Here is a 9,128-nt window from a genome sequence, read left to right as displayed (position 1 = left end):
AGTGGAGATGCCCCTGACCTTTGACAAATCTCTCATAGCTTGGCACCAGCTTGAGGTATCTTTATGGCTCAAACCAACAGGAAAATTTGTTGTGGCCTGGAAGCACCCCCTCCAAAGATTCCCTGATCTCCTAAAATTTGGTTGAGATCTAAAGTTTACTTTGCTGTACAACTCCTTTTTCTTGGAGTTTACTTGCTTCCAACACAAAGAAGGCAAGTTTTCCTGCTTCTCTGATGATGGAAGACAGTTAACTCCTTTCTGGAGTTTGAGCTTGCTGCCAACAGGGAAGAAGAGTTTGAGTTTTTCCTGCTTCTAGGATGTAGCAAGCAGTCTTCAGCCTGAGGCCCAATCCTAGGTAAGTAACTGAATTAGGGTTTGTCTTGGCTAAAGTTAATATTAACAACCAGCCGGTCTTAATTTCTCCTTACTATTAGAGTACTCAGTAATCACATAAGTTGTGTGATCATTTGTTTGTTTTGCTTAACTGTTTTTTGGTTGTTGTTTATTTGTTTGTTTTTGTTGTTGCTTCAGTCTTTTTCCATTGGGTTTGACCAACTCTATCAGACTTGATCAAATCCAAAGGAAAGTTCCAAATTATGGAGAATAAGGCCTCTGAAGTGGCTAAATGCCCAAATACCCACATACAAAAAAGGTGGTGTGGTGGGGGAAGAAACACGGCTAACAAACGAAAACAAAAACAAAAACAAGGAAAGATTTTTTATTTTTACTACTAAAGGGTTTTATTTACATAACAAGGCAACCTTTTTGTAAGCCAGGACAAACTGCAAGAGTAATGGCTGTCACCCCATGCTGCCGTTCCATAGCTAACGTTCTGCCTTCTTTTTTCACCACGACAGCCGGGGTTTGGTGCCTAAATCAAGCCCTTTCTGGTTTGATACATGCTACTTCTAAAATAGCAGCAATTTGTCCCACTTGAAATATGGTAATGAAATTTAAAACAATTTTTTTAAGGAGCTCTATGGTTAAAAGTTAGCTTCATTAAAAGCTAACATCCAAGCTGTGTGTGTGTATGTATGTGTGTGTATTTTAAAGGCTTTCATGTTTTTGTTTTTTCTCTCCTAAGACCTTGTCCTGTTTGGGTTTTTTTTTTTTTTTTTTTTTTTGAGCAAAAGTTTTTTCTTCTAAGTTGACTGAATTCTGTTTTCTTCATTTACGTCTGCTGTCTCTTCTTTCTCTTGCACCCTCTGCTGCATGAGGAAACTAAAATAGTTTATAATAGCCTGGGATTCCTCCCTGGGGTTACTTGATAGCCTGGGGTTCTAGAGAAGATTGCAGTCTCCCTTTGGGGGAGAAACCTCTGGGTTTTTTTTTTATGGAACCCCAAGAACATAAACAGATAAGTTCCTCTCAACTCTTAAACTGACTGCTTTTGTATCGTATTACCTGATTTTTTTACTAGAATAATGATTGCAGCAGAAGCTATTCTTACGTTTTTAAGGAAGAATATAGACACTTAGAAGTGTCTTTGTTTTAAAAAAAACTTTTAAGTGCAGTATAAAAGCATCACATGGTCTAGTCTCATAATAATTCTCCCTTTTTGAAGACCCAGGATTCAGTGTGGGTTCTGCCCAGAGCTCAGAGTTCCAGGTAAAAGACAGGTAATCCTTATCTAAATAAAACTGGTTTCCTTATACAATCCAGTGATTTCTATAGTTTTATGTTTAATTTGGCATCCATCTTTAATCTCCTTTTAGCACAAGGAAACTTTTTCTCTCTCTACCTTGAGATGTAAATTTTCCAATCTGATTTTTCATCTAAGAGTTATTTCCTTATATGCAGATTTAAGGCTATTTAGCTGACAACTGCCAGGGCAATGAAATAGGTTATCAAAAGTTTGCAAGTCTAAGAAAGGAAAAAATGAAAGAGGAGTTCTTAGGAATCTATAAGATGTTCTTCTATCAATATGCCTAATACGTCTATGTATTTATATGTTGTGTACATAATGTTTTACTATCAAAAATATATAAAAGAGCTCTAATTAATTGGCTTAAAGAAAAATTAAAGTGTCTAAATAAAATACTTTATCAGAAAAAAGAACTAGTCAAATGCTTTTTCAAGTTTATGTGACTTAAGTAAAATCTTTAATAAATAAAAATCTTTAATAAATGCTCTTTAATAAAATTATTGGTAAATTAATATTAGAAATGTCATAAGAATTGTCAGCATACATTTTGTTTGCATTTATTAATCAAGCAACTTCATACTTATCCCTGCCAAATACTATAAGGTGTCAAAATTTGGCATAGGGGTTACGAAACTATAAATCCAGCCCAAAACATAATGATCTTTTTGCTTGTGTGATTTTCAATAAATAAGACATTGATGAAAATAGCAATCTCCTTAGCATGTACTAATATAATAAATAGGAAAGTAAATATAATTTGTGGAAGTCCTACTATGTGCATGCCCAATGCTGGGCATTTTCAGTGTGATTTAATCTTCACAAAACAAATTTAAAGGCAGCTGTATTGATTTCTATTTTTAAAAAATAGAAAATGATACTTAGAAAGTAACTTAAATTTTCCAAGACCCAACTAAACCAAGACAGCTATTATGTGACAAGGTAACAATCCAGCCAGTACTCTCTCTATAAATGGTTACAGTGATGACAAATAGAACTCATATGTGCAGTACTATAATCTCAAGAGTATTAAAAAAAAATTATCGTTGCTACACAGAGGAAAAAAATGACATAAGTGCATTCTCATTAATAATTTACAATGGCAGCTAAACTCCAGAAAAATAAAGGATTATCAAGTAAAACTACTGTTTATTTATCGGAGGTTAAAAATGGGAGTAGTAATAGTAGTTAGCTCATGAGATTAAACTAGATAAAGGACTGTGGTTAGCATACTGCTTTAAACAGAGCAAGCACCTTAACTATTAGCTATAAAGATTATGGAGAGGAAGAGGAAGGGAAGACAGAAAAATAGATCCAGAGAAGGATACATGAAGAGAAAAGGGAAAATTGATAATCAAGAAACTTTGAAGTCATATGATTTTGAGTTGCTCTTCTTAAAATTAAATTTAGCCACATGTCCTTGATCCTCAAAACAACCCTAAGCTAACTAACATAGATGGTATTTCCATTTTATGGATAAATGTAGATTTTCAAAGAAGTTAATTAACTGGTGTGTACTCGTAGTGGTATTAAAATGCAGACTTTGTTACATTGTCATCAGCAACAGACTGATGGGAAGGAATCATTTCATTAGAAGCCCAAACCTTGGCATCACACAATATACCCATGTATCTTCTTAACCTAAAATTAAAAATATAATGAAATTTAAGAAAAAATGTGTTTTTAATTCTGGGATACATGTGCAGGACGTACAGGTTTGTTACATAAGTAAACATGTGCCATGGTGGTTTTGCTGCACCTATCAACCCATCACCTAGGCATTAAGCCCAGCATGCCTTAGCTATTTTTCCTAATGCTCTCCCTCCCCCCTCCACCCCCTGACAGACCCCAGTATATTTTTTTTACAAAATACGGTAGTTATTTCCATCTCCCAATGGTAATATAACTGCCAGTTGCTGATTAAGTTTACTGCTTAAGTTACATGCAATGGTTCCTCTGACCTCTGCAGCCATTCATTCATCTGTTCAGTGACTATTTAATTAAACTTTCTAAGGGCCAGGTCCTGGGCTTGACACAAGGGGCATGGTGGCAAATGCAACAGACACAGACTCTGCCCTCATGAATCTTATAACACTGAAGCAGCAATAGGCATAAACCAAGTAATGATTAGAGTGATGAGTGGACTTTGAACAGGTGCAAAACTACCCCAACCTGTGAAGGAAAGAAACACTTTCCTGAGAAAGCCATATTTGATCAACCAGGTGAAGAAGCAGTTATTTCAATGTTTGGGGGAAAGGTGGGATCAAGAAAGAGGGAGACAAAGAGAGAGAAAATATGATACACAGTAGTATCTGCTAATGTAATCCTTGAGGTGATTATATGCCTCAATCTATTAAAGTTGATTATATTATTTGATTTAACAAATGGAATGTGAATGAAAATAACATAATTTACTGTTGGATAGAAATTTCTGGAGCCAGTGAGAAGTGTAATATGCTCTTCTTTCCTTGTTCCTGTGATCATACAAGCACATGTTCAGATGGAAACTGTCAATCTGAGTACCTGAGTGTCTGATACAAAGAGTACTGTTGCTGACCATAATGAATACAAATGAGAAATGTCTTTGGGCCGAGCATGGTGGCTCACACCTGTAATCCCAGCACTTTGGGAGGCCAAGGCAGGCAGATCACCTGAGGTCAGGAGGTTGAAACTAGCCTGGCCAACATGGTGAAACCCCATCTCTACTAAAAATACAAAAATTAGCCAGGCATGGTGGTGGGCACCTATAACCCCAGCTACTTGGGAGGCTGAGACAGGAGAATCGCTTAAACCCAGCAGGTGGAGATTGCAGTGGTAGTGAGCTGACATTGCGCGACTGCACTCCAGCCTAGGTGACAGAGCAAGACTCTGCCTAAAAAAAAAAAAAAAAAAAAAAAAAACAGAGAGAGAGAGAAAAAAAAAAGTGTTCGAAGCAGCAAGAATAAATGAAGGGTTATGAAGCCATTACAATAGTCTTGGTTAGACATGCTGGTGGCTTAGCCAAAGACAAGAGTAATAGGGGTAGGAAGAAATTGATACATATGAGAGATATGTAGAAGTAATCAGTAAGGTCTGCAGAGGTGATTGACAACATGGAACTAACCATTGGGAGGAATTAAGGACAATTTACAAGCATCACCTGTTAGTGGCAATAATGTGTACCTGATAATAAGAAGCTCTGTACAAAAGTGCTAATCCTGAACTTACTTTCAATTGTTTTAATAGAAAAATTATGATGCACTATATCTTAACCAAAATCTTTGACCAATTCCCAAAAGTGTGCATATGACACAGTATAGCAGATAGACATAAACTGCACCTCTCCTATGACTGAACAATTACTATTGTGAACAGCAGTTGCTTTTAATTTAGTAATATGACCTCTCTCGTGGCCAGCTACACAGCAGATATATGACATTTTTGACAAGTGATTTGCCTTTCAAAAAGATCACATGCACACCGGTCTTAAGTTCTGCCAATTGATTATATATAACAGATTTATTGAGATATAATTTGCATACAATACAATCTACCACTTAAAGTGTTCAACTCAGTGATTCTTAATACATTCACAATATTGTATGACCATCACTATAATCAATTTTATAACACTTTTGTCACCCCTCCAAACAATTCTGTACCCATTAGCAGTCACTCCCCATTTCTCCTCAACACTCTTCAGCCTTAGGCAACCACTAATCTATTTTATGTCTTTATGTATTGCCTATTATGGACATTTTATAGAAATGTAATAATAAAATATGTGGGCTTTTATGACTGGCTTCTTTTACCGAGCATAATGATTTCAAGGTTCATCCATGTTGTAGCAAGCATCAGTACCTCAATCTTTTTTCTTGCTGAAAAATATTTCATGGTATAGATATACTACATTTTGTTTATCCATACACCAGTTGGTGGGTATTTGTTTCTACTTTTAAGTCTTTTATGAATAATTTGTCTATGAACATTTGTGTATACATTTTTACATGGCCATATGTTTTTATTTTTCTTGGATATGTATCTAGTAATGAAATTACTGGGTATATCACCACACTAGTTACCACATAGGCAACTCCATATTTAATCTCTTGAGGAAACGTCAGACTGTTTTCTAATGCAGCTGCACTATTTTACCTTTCTATCAGCAGCTTATGATAGAAACATCCCACTCTTGCTATTATAGCTTTCCATTAATTATAGAGATTCTGGTAGGTATGTAGTGATATCACATAGAGTTGATTTGCATTTCCCAGGTTGCTAATAATATTGAGTTTATTTTTACGCTTTTAAGGGTCATTTGTAATATCTAATTTGGAGAAATGTCTGTTCAGGTGCTTTGCCCATTTTTAAATTGAGTTATTTGTCTTTTATTATTGAACAGTAATAATAGTTATTTATCTCTCCTAGATACAAGAAGATTTACTCCCATGTTTTAGAGTTTTCTGTTTCTGGTTCTAGCTCTTATATTTAGGTTTATGACCCAATTTCAGTTAATCTTTCTATGTAATATACAGTTGCTGTCCAACCTCATTATTTTGCATATGAATATTCAGTTGTTCCAGTAGCATTTGTTGAAAAGACTATTCTTTCCACATTCAAAGGTATTGGTACTCTTGTAAAAACAGAAAATTAAATCACGGATTTGTTTATGGACTCTCAATTCTATTCAACTGTCCTATATGTCAGTATGTCAATTTTATACAAGTAGCACACTGTCCTGATTACTGTAGCTTTGTAGTAAGTTTTGAAATCAAGAAGCATGAGGTTTTCTCATTTGTTCTCAAATTTCAAGATTGTTTAGGCTATTCTGGCTTTCTTGAATTTTCAAATAAATTTTACATCAATCTTCTGATTTTTGCAAAGAAGAAAGCTGAAATTCAGCTAGGAATTGTGTTGAATCTGTAGATCAGTTTGAGATGTATCATTACCCAATCCACATATATGAGCTATATTTTTATTTACATAGGATTTTAAAATTTTCATTCAACAATGCTTTGTAGTTTTCAGAGTACAAGTCTTATACTCCCTTTTTTCATGCTTTTTTAAAAGTATTTTATTATTGTTGTTGCTATTGTGAGATTTTCTTAATTTAGTTTTTGAATTTTTTATTGTTAGTGAATAAAAATGTGATTGATTTTACATATTTATCTTGTGTCCTGCAATCTTGCAAGACTCATTCATTAGTTATAATAACATTTAGTGGATTCCTTAGGATTTTCTATATGCAAGACCACGTAATCTCTAAGTAGATAGTTTTAGTTCTTCCTTTAATTCCAAGTACCTTTTATTTATTTTTCTTTCTTTTTTACTTTTTGCCTAATTGCTGTGGCTTGAACTTCCACTATAATGTTGACTAGAAGTACTGAGAGCAGAGATCCTTACCTTGTTCATGATTATAGGTGATATTTTTCAGTCTTTCACCATTAAGTATGACGTTAGCTGTGAAATTTCATAGATGCTCTTTATCATATTGAAGAAATTTTCTTCTGTTTCTAGCTAGTTGAGTGGTTTTATTATGGAGAAGTGTTGATGTTTCTAACACTTCTTCTGTGTCTATTGAGATCACCATGTTTTATTTTTAATTCTATTGATATGATGTATTATATTAATTGATTTTCAGATATTAAACCAACCTTACATTCCTGGCATTAATTTTATTTGGTCATAATGCATTTTTTAAATGTTTTACTGGATTCAGCTTGTTGAATTTCATTTTGTTGAAGATTTTAATATCTACATTTGTAAGAAATATTGGTCTGTGGTTTTCTTTTCATATGATGACTTTGGTTCTGATGTCAAGGTAATTTTGGTCTCATGAAATAAGCTGGGAAATTTTTCAGCCACTTCAACTTTTTGGAAGATTTCATGAAGAATTGGTAGTATTGTTTAAATATATTTTGATATTATATGTTGAATTCACCAGTAAAGCCACCTAAGCCAGAACATTTCTTTGTGGGGAAATTTAAATTAAATTTAAATTTAATCTCATTACTTTTATAGGCCTATTCAGATTATTAATTCTTTCTTTATACTAGCAATAAGCAGAACTAAATGGTATACATAGCCAGAGATAAGTATACACTATCTTAGATGCAAATCTTTGAATTAAAACAAAATACTTCATATATACTCCCAAATTCTTGTTCCTAAATAGCCTAAATTCTCCCAAGAAATAAATATTTCAATTTGTTATTTCAAACAAGAAGAAAAATATGGAGAAGAAAGAGAACAAGTGAATATATTATTTATCACTTTGAAATTTGAGATTTTACTATATGACATAACCTATCTTCTCAAAGGTCAAAATCTAAATTGGCCTAATGACTAAATAAATGATTTCATTAGAGTCAGAAAAATGTTCTCCACTTATTATTATCATATAATGTTGGTTTAAATTAGGCATGAAGTAAAATTCAATAGCTCCATGCTCTTTATCTCACATTTGGATTTCAAGTTGGGAGGAAATATGAAATATCACCTGTATTCCAAAACCCCTCATGTCACATATTCAGTTTTTCTCACCTTTTCTTATTGGCAGAGCTATGTTGAGAACTAAGTGCACTACACAAATGAGTAATTTTATCCTCTTCAAGCTAATATTTTAAAGACAAAAGTGTTGTGAATGAAACCATAAAACATACGGAAAAGGCTTCTTGACATTTATTAGGGCAATGGATTTTTTTTGGATATTACAGCAAAAGTACAGGCAACAAAAGCAAAAATATACAAGTTAGACTGCATCAAACTGAAAAACTTCTGCACAGCAAAGGAAACAATCAAGAGAATGAAAAGGCAACGTATGAAGTGGGAGGAAATATTAACAAACCATATATCTCATAAATTGTTAATATTCAAAATATGTAAGGAACTCAACAACCAAAATAAATAGCAAATAAATAAATAACCTGATTTTAAAAATGGGCTAAAGATCTGCATAAACATTTTCCCAACATTTTCCCAAAGATATACAAATGGCCAATGAGTATATGAAAAGGTGCTAATCATCAGGAAAATGCAAATTAAAACCATACTGAGACATTAGCTGACACTTGCCAAAATGGCTATTATCAAAATGACAAAATGTAACAAGCATCGGCAAAGATATAAAGAAAGAGGACACTTGTACACTGTTGGCGGGAATGTAAATTGGTATAACCATTATGGGAAATATTATGCAGCTTCCTCAAAAAATTAAAAATAGAGCTAACATATGATCCAGTAATCCCACTTCTGGTATGCATCCAAGGGAAATGAAATCAATATGTCAAGGAGATGTCTGCACTCCTATGTTCATTATAGCACCATTCACAATAGCCAAGTTATAGAAACAACCTAAGGGTCCATCAGTGAATGAATGATTTAAGAAAATATGGTATATACATATAATGGAATACTATTCAGCCTCAAAAAAGAAAATCCTGCCATTTGCAACAACATGGAAGAAACTGGAGGACATTATTCTAAATGAAATAAGCCAGGTACAGAA

Source organism: Macaca fascicularis, chromosome 6, assembly GCF_037993035.2.
Source record: "Macaca fascicularis isolate 582-1 chromosome 6, T2T-MFA8v1.1".
Taxonomy (NCBI): Eukaryota; Metazoa; Chordata; class Mammalia; order Primates; family Cercopithecidae; genus Macaca; species Macaca fascicularis.
The sequence above is the reverse complement of the archived record's forward strand: the minus strand, read 5'-3'. Positions refer to the sequence as shown.